We start from the raw sequence: 19942 nt of genomic DNA, 5'->3' as shown, positions 1-19942 counted from the left end.
GATAACAGCAAACAATGTGTCAAGTCTAGAGATACAACCATGGATCCCTTACCAGTCACATGTGGCATTCCCCAAAGATCCATCCTAGCACCAACATTATTTAATCTATTTAAGGAACTGCTAAGATTAATGACGGAAAAGACGGAGTATCAATACACTAATATGTAGGCCATACAACGATCTACTAAAGTATTTCCACCTTTCAAACCATTCTCATTTTGAAAAACATCGTACTGAAACTGCAATTAGATGCCCTCCAACTTTGCAAGACATTTTCCGGATAAAAACGGATTTAATCCTACTACAACACCAACAATGGTCTAAAATGTAGGTGGACCGGCTGCCTAAACGTATTGGGATCCAACCTGTCTTTGTCTCACTAAGTAAAATCATTGTTTCCTGCTAGATATTCATCTTTTGATAAATACACTGTAAAGTACTCCAGAGTAGCTCTTAACAAAAACCAATGTAGATCCACTTAAAGAAATTCTTAATGAGACAGGGCCAACCTTCCTCTAAGAATGCCACATTCTAGATAGTGCTGCTCTGTCTCTCCCTTGTCGGCCCCCGGGCATTGGAGGGTTTCCTTGGATATTATGCTGGCAGAGGAATAGTTGTAGAGCCTCCCTGCAAACTACTGCGCATAGACCAGCTTGTTTGTTATGGCACTCTGCTGCAGAAGTGCACCTGTGTCATCAGTGGCAACCCAGAGCACCTCCTACATCATGGATGGGCGAGTGATCAGTCTTGGGAGCACCAGTAGGTGTAGTCTTCTATCAGCTAGGACATGTGGTGATGACATCTGATTCACCCCAGTATAATCGAGATTGCAGGCCACCTTGAGGTGCCTGTGGATCAGGGAGGATGAAGGAGTGAGCAAGACAGAAAAAGTCCCAGCAGTGGGCACGGCCACACTCCTCCAACATTGGAGTCGGCCCTAAAGACATGATCTACACTGGAAGGTTTGCCCCACTTGCAGCCCTTGAGGAATGCACCAGACTTTCTCTGCAGAATGAAGCCAACACTGTGTAGACAATGAAGAACTAAAGGCCATCTTTTCTGCGTGGAGGCCTGCCTGATAGAGCAAGAGTCCAGTGTGTTGGGGAAGAAGAAAGAGGTAGAGGACTTCTTTTTCTCGTGCGCAGGAACACCTTGAAAGACACTCTGCCGTACCACCTGAGAAAGTAGTGATATTGCTCTGGGAGAGAGCCTCCCTCCAGTCCAATGTCAAACAGCAAGCTAACTTACTCAACCGTTCTGGGACAATTGAAGAAGTGGTTTGGGGAATGGAACAGAAACTTTAGGGCCTATCCAACATAGTGCAGGTGGAGAAGGTACAGGAGGATCAGGGGTCAGCGATGCATACTCTGAAGGGCAGCCTGTCTTAGAATGTAAAAGGTGTGCAGGATCAGGAATCCTTCTGGGTGCCACAGAGAAAGCCTCTGTAAAAATAGAGGACTGGTACGACATTGCTGAACAATGTACACAGGAATACATATATCAGATAATTAGGGATTCTGGCAGGCCGTGCTTAATATGTAAATAAACAAGTGCCAGGGCCCAGGATATTGCTTAGTAGGCCACTGCAGGTTGCACCAATGGCTGGATCTGCCATCACTTCCACATTCCAGGATAAACGCTCCCTTCTAAATATCACACTTCTGTAATGAGACAGTTTAAAATATTCCAGGTTACCCAAAGCAATAAGATTGTCCTGGATCCTTTAGGATTATATTTTAAGCGTACACCTAATTGTTAAACTAATGTGCTCCGTGCAAAAATAGACCGCACCACCATGTGGTGGCTTGTCATGAGTAAGTGCTGGTGTTAATTAAATGCCATTGCCAAGCACCAGAAAGCATCAGCACAAATTAAGCACTGCTGGCAGGTTTCTTGTAGGATGACCTTGCAGAACAGAGTTGAAATCTGGAATTTTTCATTTCTAAGGGTAGAAAGCTTACGGAGTGGTCCTGCGCACCTACAGAAACACATCCAGAATGGTGAAGCCTGGAACCAACTGAGGTGACACCGTGATGGGGGGTGTTTCCATTCTCAGTTGAAGGACAGACATTTGGGAGCAGAAATACAGAGCCAAGCAGTGATGATGGATGAGAAAATATTTCTGGTACAGCGTTTTACAAGGGGCTGAACCTGTGCACCATTGAAGGAATGATGAAATATTGTCTAAAGATATAGCTGATGTGTAAGACAGAATATCAGAAGGTGATTGAATAGTATCTAGAAGTGTGATACTTACCTTTGGTTCAAATATTGTAAGGACATTTGAAATGCACAGCTGTATGTGCCATGAAAAGTTAGGGTTAAAATATTACTTTTTGTACAGCGTCCGGGCTTTTCAGCAAACCAAAAAATGAATTATTTTTGGCTGGTTTCATACTTTCAAGGAGAATAAATATTCATTATCACCTTCAAGTGTAACTTTTTCGTCCTCCCTCTAAATACCAATCCTAACTCAGATCTAAGAAAGTGATTGATAGTATAGTGCTACTAATAGAAGACCTGTTAAGTACAAGATTGTCTCATCTTGTTTAGACTAGAACTGTGCATCTGAAACCGGTGGGCATGTTAAGCGTGTACAATCCTTTTTTTTTTTTTTTTTTTTTTCCCAGGATCCTGGTTTAATCCACGATCATCAACCATTAAGGTTCCATCCTCCACTTTTTTTCTGCCCAGATAATGGATATAGGAGGTATATTTGTTTTGACCCACAGACACTACATCATCTGCTGAGCAGAGTGCACTTTTCAGTGTACGATAGGTAGTAGTGAATGTCTAGATCAGGTTCCTGCAACCAAAACCTTTCTTTGGAAACTTAAACCTCCACTTAACCTTCACTTTTGATGCCAACTTTATATCTTTTTTGGCAAAAATTACCTCCTCTACTGAGTCTGCTATTGACATAAAAGTACCTGTCTAGGCATGATTATGTTTAATATCAGTGATTCAAGACCCCTTTCAGAATAAACTGGTTATACCACCAACTGGTAGCCTTCACTCCAAACATTTACCTTGGCTAACCAATCTAAAAGAGAACCTGACCTGGGATAAATATCATTTGTAGCCAATTTTGGTAATCTGATCTTTGATAATCTGCTATCCATCGGCTTCTTTAGTGATGGCAAGCAGGGATGTTATCTGAATCACCTTTTGGTACCAGGACACTATTTCCAGCATCACTGACAAGAGAGCTCCTTTTTACAGAAGAGAAAGAAAATCAGATTGGCTCATTGATTTTCAGCAAGTGAGTTGAATGGCCTTATGCCCGCCCACAAATATCAACAAAAGTAATATCTATAAGTCTAGAGCACCCTGCTCCAGTTTAAAAAGAGGCATTCTTATCATCCTAAGAAGTTACTTAATGTCTAGGTCCTCTTTACAGAGCCTATTTGCCATGTAACCATTCTACACGCATGGAATGTATGAGTTTTGCATGATTTATGGTGATGACCATAGTGCTTTGATTAGCTTTTCATGGCTTTATTCATGGTCTACTAACTCTTGTTCACTTCTGCTTCTTAGCACAACAAGGACTCTGAGCAGTGATCTCTCTTCACTGGGGTTAAGTTGTTAGAACACTTAAATGACACTTAACGTAAGCTATGAGATGTTTTCAAGCATCTGCTTCATTGTATTCAATCTGTGTCTCAGTCATGATATTCTTTGGTCACATGGAGAATCAAGAGGTTGCCTAGCAATTATTTCTAGACACAAGCTTTTTTTTATTTTTTAAATCTCTTTTTTTATTGGCATTTGTTATTTTCCAAAACATACATGTCACAATCCACATATTGCCATATGTATGATACCTCTTTACAATGATTATCCCTTTGTTCAGCGAGTAGGCTCAAGTGCAAGCTTTGTATGCTTTACTCAGATTACCTGCTCTGTTTTCCTCCTTCCTTGGAGTCTTCCTTCTGCTCTGTTCACATCTTGAATGATGATCCAGAAGTAGGATGCCAACGCTGGGTTCTAGAAAACCCTGGTAATTATTTAGAAAGGATTGGAGCAGATGTGTTGTGATGGGCAGGAATCATGGAGATTGTAGTCCTAGTGAACCAGGCTCCTGAGGCTTGAGCCGGGAGCGAGTTGCACGCAGTTATTCGGTACTTTGTTTTGATCCTCTGATTGCTACTTAGCTAGTGCGTCGTTTTTTTAAACTGATAAAAACTGAAAATTATTTATTTTAAACTTACCTGAGTCTATCTGTGGTTTAGCAAGTGTCGTCGAGTTGCTGTGGGCGAGGCCTGGGGCATTCACTTTCCCGGCACGGTCGGAGTAGCTCCGCCATCTTGGATAGGGGGGAAGTTAGCCTTGTAGCTGTCCGGCCGGATCTTCCCAGAGGCCCATAAATGCAGGCGCAACCGCGACCACGCTAGTACTAGGCTCCTGAGGCTTGAGCCGGGAGCGAGTTGCACGCAGTTATTCTGTATTTTGTTTTGATCCTCCGATTGCTACTTAGCTAGCGCGTCGTTTTTTTAAACTGATAAAAAGAACTGAAAATTATTTATTTTAAACTTACCTGAGTCTATCTGTGGTTTAGCAAGTGTCGTCGAGTTGCTGTGGGCGGTGGGCAAAGCCTGGGGCATTCACTTTCCCGGGACGGTCGGAGTAGCTCCGCCATCTTGGATAGGGGGGAAGTTAGCCTTGTAGCTGCCTGTCCAGATCTTCCCAGAGGCCCATAAATGCAGGCGCGACCGCGCAGCGGGCGCGCCTAAGGCAAACCCGTCCGCACCGGTCCGACGCCAGGCGCCGGTCCCCCTGTCAATTGCGCGACTGACCGTATTAGGTACTCGCGGGAGGAACTCTTTGCCCTGGCCTCTACTTGTCCTTCCTTACTCTGGCCTTTGCAGGATCATTCCTTTCACTGCAATTTTTGTTCGCTTGAATTGATTCTCGCCCAGAGGGACACCTGTTCATCAGGGTTTAAGGAGTATAGACTCCTTAGCCGCAACTGCCGCTCTTTGACAGAGCATCATGCAGAGGTTTTTGATCTTCTGCTTGATGAGTCTCCAGATGCTCTCTTCCTTACGGAGACTTGGCTTAACCAAGACGCCGTGGCAGTACCTTGGCTGGCTCTTCCGTCTGGTTATGTGTTGAAAACTCTGAATCGGGAGGAGGGGAGAGGTGGTGGGGTGGCAGTGGTAGTTAAGGAGGCATATAGTGTTAGCCTGGATAGGGAACATATAGTGGGCTGTGAATGTGCCTCTTTTAAAATCAGGCTAACTCACAACTTCACATTGGCCGGTCTCCGGATCTATAGGCCTCCTGGGCCAGCGAGTGGCTTTAGGGAAGACCTCTTAAATAAAATGGGTCACTTCGCTAGTAAGGCAGCCAATTTTACTACTCTGGGTGATCTCAATCTGCATTTTGAGAGTGGAAAAAAAGCCGAGATCGCCAGTTTTCGGGAGACCTAGAAGCCTTCCAGCTGAGGCAGCATGTGCCCGAGGCTACCCATGTAACCGGCCATTTGCTGGATCCTGTTTTCTCCAATCTTCCTCGGATCGAAATGCATACTCCAATCCCACAGGCCTGGACTGACCATTTTTTGGTCTCCTTCTCCTTGCAAATTCAGATTAAGACAGACCCTATTTGCCCTACTAAAATTTTTAAACGCCCTTGGCACAGGTATAAACCTGAGGTCCTTTCTACTTGGCTATCTGGCCATCAACCTCAGTTACCCTCGAACGTGGACGCAGCTAATCGGTGTTACCACGATTGGCTGATGGCTGACCTGGATAATTGTATTCCAGCTAAATGGGGAAGGAAAGGTCGTGGGCCATCTAATCCATGGTTTGAAGACGCCCTTTCTCTAGCCAAGAAGGGCTGTAAACAGCTGGAGCGTGTCTGGAGGCGCTCATATGATGCAACAGCAAAACTTGAATATCGGATGGCCCTCAAGCAATACCATAAGGGCATCCGAAGAGCACGGGCGTACTTTGTGGCCAGCAAATTTCTGGGCAGCTCGAACCAAGCCAAGACTATTTTTTCTTTGCTGGGTGGCATGAAGAGTACAGGAGACATCAGGGTTTCTCCTATTGCCTCAAACCACCAATGCGATGAGCTAGCCCAGTATTTTGTCAACAAGGTTGAACAGATCTATCTGGCACTTCCGAAGGCAGCTTCCCTGCCGGTGGAGGTGGACCCGAAAGGGGGAGAGGCTGTGGAGGGTTGTAATTTGGTAGCATTTCCTTCCATTCTGCCTTTGGAGTTTGAAGCATTATGCTTAAAAATTAAATCTGGTTCCCCAGCTGATCCAGTGACTCCAATTCGCTTCCACCAGCTTTATCCTTCCATTTCAGGTGTGTGTCTGGATGTGGTTAGCCTGTCATTGTCAACGGTGTCAGTCCCACGGGCATGGAAACATGCAAAAGTTGGCCCCCTGTTAAAAAAACCTTCCCTAGACCTTGCCGAACCGGGTAACTATCGACCTATTTCTCAGTTACCTTTCCTGGCTAAAGTGGTGGAGGCACATGTGAATACCATTCTGGCTAACTTTGTTGAGCAACATGCCATATTTGACTCCACGCAACATGGCTTCCGGCCCCGGCATAGTACCGAATCCGCGCTTTTGGCTGTGTCGGAAGCCATCAGGAGCAGTCTAGACGTAGGGGACTCAGCGGCCTTGGTCCTCTTGGACTTAAGTACCGCCTTTGATACGGTGTCCCATAAAATACTTCTGAAACGCCTGCAAGACATCGGAATCAGGGAAATAGCCTTGGCCTGGATTAAATCATTTTTATCGGAAAGATCTTTTCAGGTCTTGGCACCCCCCTTTTCCTCACAGGAGCTTGCACTGCACCAGGGGGTACCACAGGGCTCCATATTGAGCCCTCTATTATTCAACCTGTATGTCTGCCCTCTGGCAGAGCTGACTCAACTGGTGATAGCCTTCTCTAGGAAATGTACCATCAGTCTAGACAATTTTAAGGATGATCTGCTGGCTATCTCCGATTGGATGGCAGCTAATTGCCTACAGCTTAACTCCGGTAAATCTGAGATCCTGCTATTTGGGAGGGACAGGGAGCTGTGGTCCGATCTATACTGGCTGGACTGCTTAAAACCTGCCCCACTCCCCAAGGACACCGTAAAAAATCTTGGGGTATGGTTTGACCGGGGTTTGACCTTTGAGAAACAAACTCAAGCTGTCGCGGGGGTCTGTTTCGGACTCCTGCGCGGTCTAAAGCCTTTGCTCGGGTTTCCCCCCCCCCCCTTCGGTGCGCCAGACTATCGTCCAGGCATCTGTTTTATCCAGACTGGACTACGGCAATTGCCTATACCTGGGAGCAACAAGGGCCAGCGTAAAGCGATTCCGGAGGGTCCATAATGCGGCCGCACGGATTTTGGTCTCTTTACCCAAATACTGCTCAGTACCACAGGTCCTCCCCAAACTCCATTGGCTGCCAGTGGACAAACAGATACAATTTAAAGCATTGTGCATTTCACATAAGATCCTAGCAAGACAGGCTCCGCCGGGCCTTCTCCATTTTCTGGAGGCCTATGTACCCAAGCGCCCGTTGCGTTCTGCTGACCAAGGTATGGTCTGAACTCCTCGAGTGTGGAGGGCTAGGGCAGGGGGACGTTCGTTCCGATGCCTGGCGGCAAAACTGTGGAATTCACTTCCGACCCCTATTAGAACTATTTTTAACCACCTGGCTTTTCGTAAGGCCTTGAAGACATGACTTTTTCCCACTCCCACCATTTAATTGCCTCGACTTTCTTAGACTCTTATTTCTGGTCTCTGTGCTGCACTGGGACGCCTCGTTGCTGTGGCAGCCATGCGCATTATAAACCCGCAATAAATAAATAACTAAGTGAAGGGCATTGTTACAGTTTTGCAAAAAATGTTAGTTGGCTGTTGTGTAAGACTGTGTTCACCAAGGATACAGTATGGGTTCACTCAGTTCCTCCTGTTCCCGTGTCTGTCTAGTCTCGTCAAAAGTTTTACACAGTCAAGAGTCCGGGGAAAGTCAGTGGAAACTGGTTAAGGCAAAGGCGAAGTTGCAGATCTAAAGGCAATTAGACACGGTTACTGAGTGTGCTACGCTGTCTCCAATAATCTACTATCTGCTTAAGCAAATAAGGCTTGTTTTTGTAGGTTTAGTTTGAAACTGATATTTATTGTCTTCTCACAAGCCTATTGTGTAACTTGTGCTTACTAATGACCAAACTCGTTGTTAAGGTCTAATAAAACTGTTTGATTCAAAATCCAGGGAATCTGCCACCTCTCCTCCAAAGTTACTGGACAAACTTGTATACCCTTTATTGATGCTTGTTTTATATAACGTAAGAATCGTCCTTTGAGTGATTTATTTTTGCGGTTAACTGTCTAACGTTTCTGCGGTCTGATTCCTTGTGTTCGACAGCAGCACACTATTAAAATGTGCTATCCCTTACCAATTTGTTTTCCTACCGTTTGCCTACTAAACTGCATTTCTCCTTGTGTCCGCTTTGTTTTGAATGCCCAGAACTATGTGCTGCATGGGACTGCACCAAGGGAAGTACAGGAACCACATAAATGTTTTGTATATTTGTAGTTCCCATTAGGCTGTCTGGATTTACTGAGATCCCACAACATTTTGCCAATCACTCAAGGTGTAGATATGAAGGGTGAAAACTACTTCAATGTGCAGTCAATCAGAAGCTTTCTCCAACAGGAGCAGAAGATGGATTTAATACTTTCAAGTTTTCTTGCCTTGCAGTTCCTTATCTCTGTTGCAATTCTTTCCTGCAAACTTGGATCTTTTTAGGTCTTGCTTTAACCAAGACATTTTGATTTTGCTAACAATCTATTTATACTACAGTTACTTCTGTGAGCTTTTGGTCAGCCCTCCTCAGCCATCAGTCTGTAATTGTGTCCTTCATATTTTTCCTCCACCCTCGATAGCAGGGGCAGTAGGTTAGCCTACTTCAGCCATTAGCTAACTTCATTGTGAGGGCTGCAAATTTTCCCTTTCCACTTTTTCACAAGAACATAATTCCCTTAATTGCCGAGAGCTACTAGGGCAGTATGTAATTTTTGGGGCCAACACAATTCTGAATTTAGACAATGTTTTTTAGGTCTGCCATTTAAGGCAACTTAAGCTCTCTCTCCAGACAGTTTGTAAAATATCATACACAATATACATATATGGAACAGTTTTGGTCGGTGTTTTATGCATTGATCTCTAAAATTAGTAATTCACATTTTGCTTCTACCTGCCAAAGCATACAACTTGGGGGCAGTAGGTCAGCCCACATTGCCCATTGGCTTCCTTCACTTTGAGTGAGTGCACGAGGCGGGGAAACGCTTCACATGTACTTAAAATAGTTCCTTTCCCTTCACTAATGAACCTAGTTCCAAATGTGCTTTCTATTAATTGTAGTTTTTTTTTTTTATATCTGGGATTTAAATAGCAGCTTTTTATTTTGCCTGCACCCCAGGTGCCCAGTTAGATGGTGATTTATTTTCCGTTTCCTTTTAGAAGTGTTTAGGTGACGTAACTTTGTAGCTGTCTGCGATATAAGTTCATGCTTAGATGGATGATAATAATAAAATGCAGGACAAAACTACAAGCTTTTTTTTTTTTAATAAAAAAAAATCACTAGCATAACGGCCTTATCAGGAAGTGTTTTTTTAAATGTAAGATTTTTAATGGACGCGTACGCCTTCTACATGTTTTTTTCCTTTTGTTTTTTGTGGCATATTCCTGCAGTAAAAAACAAAAAAATAACCATCACACTAGCTTGTCAAGGCCCGATCTGTTGGCTTTGCCAGTGCTTGTTTTATATTTGTGTGTGACCAGCAGCTCTCCATCAAAGTTTTGCAATAACCATGACAAAACAAAACCGGGATTGAAAAGGCCAGTGAGCAGGCAGCCGACGCCCGACCTTTTTGGCTATTGTCAGTTCTGGTTTACTTTGACTGTAAACTCCTCGTTTTGATAGCTTGGCCCTCCACCGAATGCATAATGTCAGATATCACCGTGGGCTTATTAGCAGGCTTGTGCCACGAATTAGACTGTTAAAGAAAAAGCAAATGTTCATTTATAAGGTAACAGGCTTTTGGGAAGGGAACCTATCCGTCATGTAGGCATGGCAGGCAATTAACCTTTTGCGATTCAAGAGATTGGCAGGCGCTCCTTAAATATGTAACATTCCTCCACCGCTGCAGCCGTAAGAGAGTACATAAACCTTTAAAAGGCAATTTGATCCGATGATTCACCCTCTGATCGTACCAGGCTGTAACATTACAGATACCTGCCTCTTCTTTGTATCATTTTCAAAAGCATACAATGTATTGCAACACAAATGATGAATATTGAAATACTTGTATACAATTAGTGCATATTTTGGTGTTGTATAGTTCAAATTCAACTTGAAAGGTCTACTCTACTCTTGGAGGTGTTGGTCGCGGACACTGCAGTTTCTTCTCTAATGCTATAATTCTGTACTGCTACTCTTTGCACTACTCCTCCCTCGTTTGATATTACTCCAAGTGCTCTTGCTCGTCCTTTCAATCCTTCTTTAAATAGCCGCTCAATTCGACTACTGTAACATCTTGGGCTAACAATGCTGTACATTGCCCTTTCATACCAGGCCATATTTTCCATTATGTTTTCTCATTCATCTTAACTTAAGGCACAATTAATTTTCCATTGCATGTGATATTTTCTGCTTCATTAGGTCTCGCCTGTGAATGCAGCGCATGCGCTGCTTCGCCTCGGCGAGCTCTATTGTCGTTGCTTCTGTGTCCGGGGCCTGTGGAAGCGGGGTTGGTGTCCGCCCTGTTGGCATTAGGCCCCGCCCACTCTGCCTGCATATTTTGCGAGCGTTGCTCGTTCTAAGTAGTTTCGACTGTGCCCGTCTGGAAGTGTGAATATTCATCTGCCGATCCTGGGTGACTTTGGATAATTTTTTCTCGTTGAAATGCCAAAAATAAGCTGGGCCCCTGGGCAGACTTCACCGTAATTAACATCTGTCACGCGACTAAGAGCGGCGACCCGCCCCCAACTCCTCGCAGACTGTTGCACTCGCCTCTGAACGTGGGGGCTCTGTTTGTCTTGACACTGCCAGCTCACCATGGGTAGCGTGACCAAATGCTCGCCAGTCCTGCAATCGGCCTGTAACTGGGCAATGTAGCTTCTTCCTTGCTCCGGAGTAGCTGTGGCGTCCTTACAAATGATAATCCGACGTGCGATAGTGCTGACTGCTGCATGCAACGTCGATAACGCCAGAAGCAGAAGCCTTCAGTGCGAGGGCGGGGTAGGGTGAGGCTACGAGTGCACTATCGGCAGAGCATGGCGGCTATGCCTGCCTATCCCCTGTAAATAGTTTAGATCAGTGTGTTTTTAACTAGTCTGTGTGTATATAAAGGAACGAATTTGCTGTGCATGATCTATTAGACTATTGCAGGCTTTTTCATAAATCTGTGTAACTTTGCTTATTTGACATTAATATAGTTTTGACAACACTTTGAAGTGGGTGCAATTGGCAGTGCTGAGGCACAGCGTAGGAGGTGCAGGATAATTATCATAGTGGCTGTCTTGAAACTCGCGGGTGACAAATGTCCACCTGCAGACGTCACAGCAGTGGGAACAGTTTCCGGCTACAGCAAGGCTGGCTAATGCTGCAGCTTCTCTTTCTAAACTTTGCGAACTACGCAGTTACAAAAAATACAAAGTTGCGAGTTGCTCAACTTTACACTCTCCTTACTGGAACTAAACATTCCTCTACACAGAGGCTTGCAAAATCTTACTAGTGCATTGCACTTCTATCTACTTGATATGTCAGCAAGCATGCTAGTTTATCTCCAAATACATGTGACGGTTATGACTCCGAAACACTGCAAACAGTGCCTGATAGGGAACGTTTTTATTTTTGTTTCTGTAAAATGTTCAACTTTCGTAAGCGTGTAACAAGCAATTGCAGCTCGCTGGTTGCAAAATAGTGCCACTCAATTTCATCCAAGCATATTTACGTCCGGGGATGTCAAGCCTTCTAATAAAGTTGAAAATGTAAGATTGTATGTTGGATGAGCATCGAAAATGCACACGTATGGTAGCACAAAAGAGCATTAAAAATTCTGAATAATAGTTTGTATGGTTTGTGAAGAGAAGGCCAAATTGGATTTTAAACGTAAACAGTGAATTTACATATGAAGTTTGATGGATGATTGAGGTGGTACATGATTTATAACAGCAGTCTTATCACATGGAAGAAAACATTGAAGATAAAATTGAAGAATATGTGAAGATGATTGTACACTATATGGTAAACATCAAGTTTCTCTTCATTGATACATGCTGGGGCAGAATGGAAGTTGTTGTAGTATACTTTACAATAAAATTGCTTACCATTTTTATTTCACTAGGAAACAGAAATAGGCACCAGATTTCTAAAGAGAGTGGATTGGAAAAGCCACGCGGTTTGACATCAGCAAGCCTGTATTTTTTAATGTAGTTATTTTTTTTTTTTAAAGTGTAAAAGTAGTAAAAAAGTCAAATGCGTCCTTATTAAAACAAGCATTTGCAATGCGATAGGTCTCGCATTTGCAAAATTTTAAGCTATTGACATTGTAAATGACAATGCCTTTAATTTATCTATGTTCAAAACCAACACATAGATAAAAGTTTTGTCATTTACAATGCCAGTAGCTCAGTCTCGCAAATGCGAGACCTATTGCATTGCAAATGCTTGTTCCACACTGGTACAATTAACAATAATGATGAATGAAAAACATCGCATAAACTGAAGATGTTCTGTAAACAAGGACATCTGTAGTATTATGGGGGCCCGGTGCCGAACATATTTTGGGGGCCCCTGTTCGGAACAGCTTTGCATTTATGATCCAATTTCAGCTCTTTTATGTCGTCATTGGCTAGGTCACTGACAGCGCACTTGTCCAAATTCTAAAGTTGTTACATCTAGTATTCCGGGATAGAAACGTGCTTTTTCAGTATTGTAACACAGCAGCAGCTCACTGATATTACTGCAAATTATTTCTGTGACGCCCTCCCATTTCTCATACGTGAGTCCTGTTTTAATCTAAGAGAAACCTTTTTATGGATGTTGCATTAAACACAAACACATTTCACTGCAAAATGTTAGTAACAGACACTCGCACATCACTTACATTAAAAATAAATTAAAGGGAAACAGTATTTAAAACCATCTCTTTGAGAATTATTCAAGGTCATCAGGGCAAGTTTCTCTGAAGAACAGGACTGGCACTATCAAGGGGGGCCCTAAACGCCTGGGGCCCTGGGCCAGAGCCCACTTTGCCCATGCCTGGAAAAGTCTGTGTCTGTAAGGTGTGGCCACAAGTAACATAATATGACTGTTCCAAAACGTATTTAATGGATATGACACCTCAGTGAAAAATATGCACCTTTCAAACATAAATGCTGGTGGGAAAGGGCAGATTTCAAACACAGGTGAATCCAACCTAGTGAATACATGGTGTAAAATGTCCATGACAAGTACGACCCACTTATACCTCCCTAGATAAGCTGAGGTGAATGCTGCTTACATGCAAAAGGTAAGGGATCATTATCTGTCATGCAGTGTTGGCAGACAAGTGGCTAGCTAACAGAGTTAACAAAGGGTTGGACCCGTATAGCTCTAAGCCAAATGGAGAGAAAAGATCTCAGTAAACTTGGAGGGTAAGGGCCAGGGAGATTGCCAAGGGTCCAAAGGAGGACCGAGGAAGAAAATGAATTGAGTTCCTGGTCCGCTACAAAAAGCTAAAATAGATCAGGGAGGCTCCTCTAAATCCAAAGAGATTACTTGTCAGAGGAATATCAAGGATTGCCACTATAAAAAGAACTATCAGGTAAAAGTACTTGTACCAGCAGCATCCATTACAGTGATTGTGTTCACTATGTTAAGGGGACCTAACAGGGCTCAGTGGCATTCAACCTAATAACAATGGACATTTGAGAAATGAATACAGGTGCTCTAAATCACATACATCCAAATACCATGGGATCTATATTAGAAGCGGGTGTCAGTAGGAGGAAACTTACTGCCCTTAGGGATACAGATGCTTACAGGGCTGCCATTGAGTTGAAGATTCTCAAACCCGGGGACGTTCTACATGGTACCAATGCACAGGCTTGGTAGTCAATGGGGGTGAAATGGAGTTCCCGATTGCCCAAGTTGAAGTTTAAATCAATTACAATGTAGTAGTGGTCGATGTAGGGATGTGAGAGGTAGAAGGTGCAGGATGTGTCTTAGGCAACAATTTGGTTGTCCCTGGTTTAGTAACAGAACCAGAACCTTACATGGCTTGCGCCATGTTAGATGTTTCGACCCAGAGTACAGACTGTATACCAACCTTTGGAAGAGACTGTGACAATCCCGGAATTGTAAGAACAAGAGAAGAGTAGTGAGGGAATTAGGGTAGATTCTGAGAAGCCAGAGGCTGTGGCACCGTCACCTCTGCTACACAGAAAAGGGAATAGGCATCGCATTAGACTAGATGTTGGGGGACTTCAACAGCTGCAGGAGGACCTACCCGGGAGGAGTTCTACCGGGCACCATTTGAGCACCCTATACTTGAAGGACTGTGGAAGGAAACCCTGGAACAGGTCAACAAGTAACTGGTTATAAGGTATTATGTTGACTAAGAGGACAGAGTGCTGTAGTATGAACCAGTGTATACAGAGCCAGATGTTGGCTTGAGGCTAGCAGTTCCCTTAGTGCAAAGGAATTTTCTATTATCACTGGCACACTAAATACCTTTAGCAGGTCACTCCGGCATTAAAAGACCAAGTACAAGTTGGATTCATTGTTCCTTTGGCCAGGGATGTGCCGAGACAAAGAGAGGTTCGGTAGAACCTGTCCCATTTGCCAACCATTTGTTAAGACAGGAAGTAAGACCAAAGTAGGGTGCCCCTGCCAATAATAGATATTCCATTAGAGTAGGTAGGCAATTACATTGTTAGTCCATTTGACCCCCCTCAGCTTCAGGCAACAAGTCCATCTTGGTTGTGGTGGGTAATACCAGCAGGTGTCCAGAGGTGGTGTCTCTGAGGAGTACGACTGCTAAAGTAGCAGTCAAGGTACTGATGGGAATCCTTTTCAAAGGATGGATTTTCAGGACTGTGTTTTCCGACTGGGTATTACTTTGGGTTCTTTTATGTACAACAGATGCTGGAACAAGCTGGTATGACCTACCATTTCTCCACAGCACCCCAACTGCAGACCAATAGGTTGTTAAAAAGGTTTAATAATTCCCTGGACAGCATGATTGGAACTCTTCCAGAAATCCTTATGTGAAAGGGGGATCTTGCATGGTGAACAGGCCGGTATCCATGCCCTGAGTGCATGTTTTTCATTTGGCCTAATCTAGCATGTGCGCAGAAAACTATGCCTGGCCCTAGTAATGCGAGGTCCAGAACCTGTACTGTGATCTAGAGGGATGTACCAAGCATGCCCTGCTTGTTGGTACTGGACTACTGTCCATACCCTGAAGGCATAATTTAAAGGGGGTGGCAGCATACCATGTTTTGTAAATCAGTAGGATGACCATATGTTTTACTATGTGTCAAAAAGAAGCAAGCCTTCTGGCTCCTGTCATGTAAAGTTCCGCAGTTATGTGAAACCCAGAACCTTGCACTTCCATTCCATATGCATGTCCAGTGCATGTATGTGCAGTAAATGTATAGCATATGCACAGTAGTAAAACTTTGTGTGTAGTGAGATTTTAAGAACTAGGACCAGTACAATTCATTTTGGATACCTATTTTTCAGCACAGCAGAAGATGGATAATGTGTATAGTTTCCACAAGACAGTAGAAGTGCATTGCATGCATTGCTTTGGCTGGAGGGTGGAGATCCAAAAACGCAAGTGAGGAGAATGGAGACATGGCTATTATTAGAAATCCAATGATGACCTGGTTAGAAAAGGGTTGCCATCTGTTATTGATAGTGAGTGGTAGAATTGCAGTTTCTGTTGTTAAAGGTGAGGAAGTTTCTAGGAAGGGGATGCCCTTTTTAGGTCTCGCCTAGCATCGCGCATGCGCTGGTCTGTGAGACTTATTGTAAGGGGGCTTCAAAGAGCTCACCACACGTTCATGCGTGTGTGGCCTATTGCTTGCGGTTACCCGCATGGGTGCCATATGTTTTGAATTACCGTGCCCAGACACGGGCGCGATAATTCAAAACATATGGCCTGGTGCTCGCTCTCGCATGGGCTTGTTATGAACAGAAATCAAACCAGCACGAGTGCAGAAGGCCCATCGCCACTGAACACAAACAATATTGCTGAAAATGTCCACATGAGGGTGCTGTTGGTCCTTCTATGGTCGCTTTCATAATCATTTACTGCATTTAAGACTCCCGTTATGGTTGTGAATTTTAATAGTTCTCCAGAGCAAGCCTCACCATCTCACCCAGTGCCCTTTGACCACCTGGGACATGCGCAGGGGGTAACTTAAAATGCGAAAGGCAGCCTTCTTTGCAGCAAATTAGCTAAAGTTTACTTTTTGAGCCAGCGGGCAAAATAGCTGGGTGAGGTTTCCGGGTGTCCTCTTTCGCTGCTTCCTTGTTGGCATGTAAGGCTATCTCAAATAAATAGAGGGATAGAGGGCTTGATAAATAATAATAATTTAATATTATTCATATAGGTCCAGCATACGTGCCCATCAAGCAGTGAGAACAAAAGAGGTATGCAGTTCCTAGGAGTGTCGCAGGGTGTGGTAGTATAACTAGGAGGTGCCAAGGTGAGGGTGTTCAAGTACGCAGGAGAGAAGATTACTCCTTCTGGAAAAGAAGACCCTCACACACCCAACAAGCGGGGGTCTTGCTCCTTATCAGGCCGGCGGTGCAATGCCCGATCAGGCACCCAAATGGGGCCTTCCTAACGGAGATCTGTTTTTTCCAATGCCGGTGAGCGAGGTGTGTAAGGGGTTACTTCTACTAACTGGTGTAGGTGAAATGTGAAGTGAGTGAGCTAAAACAGGGATAGGTGATCCACTTCAAACTATTTTAATAAAGCATGGTCACCATCCTGATTAAAACCAAAGTGAAACGCAGATTCTCACCTTTAGGTGTATGAGTCAATGTGCTACAAGGGTCAACATGTTTCTTGCCTGGTAATTTATTAATTGGCAATTCTTCAGGACCAAAAATAATAAGGCTACCTACACTTTTTTGGTGGTGGTCGCAACCTCAAGGAGGTATCAATGGTGGCCACACGTACAGCACCCTAAAAATGTGTGGTACCAAAAGTTAAATAACACAACCCTCATAGGCTGTGTTGAAATTGAGACCAGGGTGGGAGAGCACTAATATTATAGTGTCGATTCCGTAGTGGGGAACGTTCCGTAAACCTATCGCCTCACCAGCCACCAGGCTATCTACCAACTCACATTAATTCATACACAATGTAAATTATTCCTGGCGATACACTTGGGAGTGAATAAAAAGCAACAGAACAAGAACAGAAGCACGAGAACACAGACAGCATTGCTACTTGTATTGTAGAACACGCTGGACCATTCACCAACAGGCACTAGCCCCCCACTAACTTTGTTTCAGGAGAGGAGTAAGTGTGTTAGTTGACTGGAACAACCTATGCAAACAGGCCTTGTTTTGTTTGAGGAAGCGTTGGCCTGGAGACCCTAAGTTGGTAGGCAAAACGTGGCACACGTGGGTCTAACTAATTTTTTCATTAAGACCATCCAAATTCTTTCAGGGCTTGCTATTATACATACTTTTCACGTAACTGTTGTTTTAACCCATTTTGATGTCAGCGGAGGCGAGGGCTTTATGTGCTGCTGAGAACAACACTTTTTCTTATTTGAATGTGCTTGGGCACATACTACTGATTGTACGGTAATGCAGCACGCTTTCTTCTGGAATCTGTCCACCTGCTCGTCTTTAGAAATTAGTTACATAGTTCATCTTATGAACACAGACCCTGCAGTTTCCATCTCACTGTGACCGACACAAATCGATTCATATATGCTTTACAATCTAGATAAATCCTACTCCTTCGTTTAAAAGAAATTGGCTTACGCTAACACGGGATAATGTTTGGACTTGCATAAATGGATTCCCTACTATGACGCACTCTACCTACCGCATGCCATCTCAAGAAGGAAATATCTTTCCTTAGTGTATGGAATGTATGAATGGCCCAGAATGGTACTTTGCAAACTGATCTTTCATAATCTAATACAAACCTGTACCACCCTCACAATCTGCCAAATATGGAAGGTTTACTTGGCCTTTCCAGCTCCAAGGTAAATGTCTGACTTGGTGTAGTTTATACATGTTACAGCCAACAGGGGCTTCCTTCATTGACCCACCTGAACAGTGTGCTGCAGCTGAACTCTTGCATAATATAACAAGCATTGGCATAGCCAATAAGTCTCACTTTTGGGACCTTATAAGTATTTAGTTATGCAGCACGATATCCTTGGTGCAACAACATCAACTGTTGCATGGCTAAACACTTATAAGGTCCCAAAGGCGAGACCTATTGACTATGCCAATGCTTGTTTTTGTGAAAAGAGACAAATGTGGTTGTTGACATTAATTGTGTTTTTTTTGCCTGGCATTTCTCCCATAGTATTGGTTAGCCCTCACATCCTCGGCATGGTATTCCCCCAGACATTTTGCTTTCACTCATCCTGTTTTACTGAATTCGTTTTTATTGACATTAGAACTACTTGCAATTTACCACTGCTAACCAGTGTTTCTGCTGTTTCTTTCAAGCATGTTAAAATCAGCTCACATTTAATTGCCACATTTATTTTACCTGTAAGTCCCTAGTAAACAGGTACTACATGTTCCCAGGGTCAGTAATTTAAACGCTACTAGTGGGCCTGCAGCACTTAATGTGCCACCCACTAAAGGAGCACTTTAAAACGTCTCAGTCCTGCCACTGCAACCTGTAGTGCAGTTTTAAACTGCTATTTCGACCTGGCAAAATAAACCTTTTGCCAGGCCTAAACCTTCCTTCACCACTAAAGTTGGCCGTAAAACCCCTTATGGCAGGGTGCATGTTACTTAAAAAGTTGGACACGTGGGTTTAAGTTTTACATGTCATCCTTGTGAAAATCTCCTAAAGTCGTTTTTCACTACTGTAAGGCCTATCTCTCCCATTTACAAACACACATATCACATTTAATAAGTGATATACAGTTGATTAGGAGCAGATGGAAATCTGGTGTTCACCCTCAAATGAATAGTAATTCAAAATTCTCTTTATTGGTAAAGTTGGATTTTAAGTCGCAATTCTGGAAATAGCACTTTATTGACTTTATTTATTATTTTATTTTTGTATCCATTTGTGCCTTCTGCCTGTGTCTTGGGTCACATGACTGTGAATGATCTGCTGTTGGGGTTTGTGTATTTCTTGCATATAGTGACACAAAAGGGACTAGGTATGGGCAGGATGGGCTTTCCTGTTATAGACTACAATGCATTCTATCCGACAGAACGCTTTGTTTACTATGACATTACATACCCAGGTTCTAGGGGACACAAGTCAGCCCCATTATTTTTGATGGGATGGGCTATCCTTGCAGGATGGCTGGAGGCGGAGCTGTGCCCTGCCCTACTTACACTTCAAAGGGCTTGCCTACAGCACACACAAAATAATCTGACACTAGTATTTTGTCACCCCAGACGTCTTGGAGCCTTGATAGGGTATGGGAAGATCTTTCAAGCACCAGATGTGGAGGTGATCTTGGTAAACCTCCCACTTAAACACGCTGGCATTAGGTATAAATATTGGGCATCTAGAGTTACTGAACAGTACACCCCTGGTCCTGTGGACATTACAGAAGGAGGACTGCCTTAACCCTTTAGAGGACTGTAATGGGATACAAGAGGACTGCCATGCTGCTTGAGGACCTCCTTCCTGTCTGAGAAGGAAAACTGGACCTGCTCCCTTCATCCCAGGCTAACCTGACTGATTCCAATGGTCAGT

At 43.7% G+C, this 19942-nt stretch overlaps 1 protein-coding gene across 1 annotated transcript in view; it reads left to right on the top strand.

Moving 5' to 3' along the window:
- The window catches only part of TDRP (testis development related protein), a 374369-nt gene that overhangs the window by 186826 nt on the left and 167601 nt on the right, over nt 1-19942 (top strand). The gene's annotated exons all lie outside the window — the stretch shown is intronic.

The sequence above is a fragment of the Triturus cristatus genome, chromosome 6, assembly GCF_964204655.1.
Source record: "Triturus cristatus chromosome 6, aTriCri1.1, whole genome shotgun sequence".
Lineage (NCBI taxonomy): Eukaryota > Metazoa > Chordata > Amphibia > Caudata > Salamandridae > Triturus > Triturus cristatus.
This window is presented reverse-complemented; position numbering and strand designations above follow the sequence as displayed.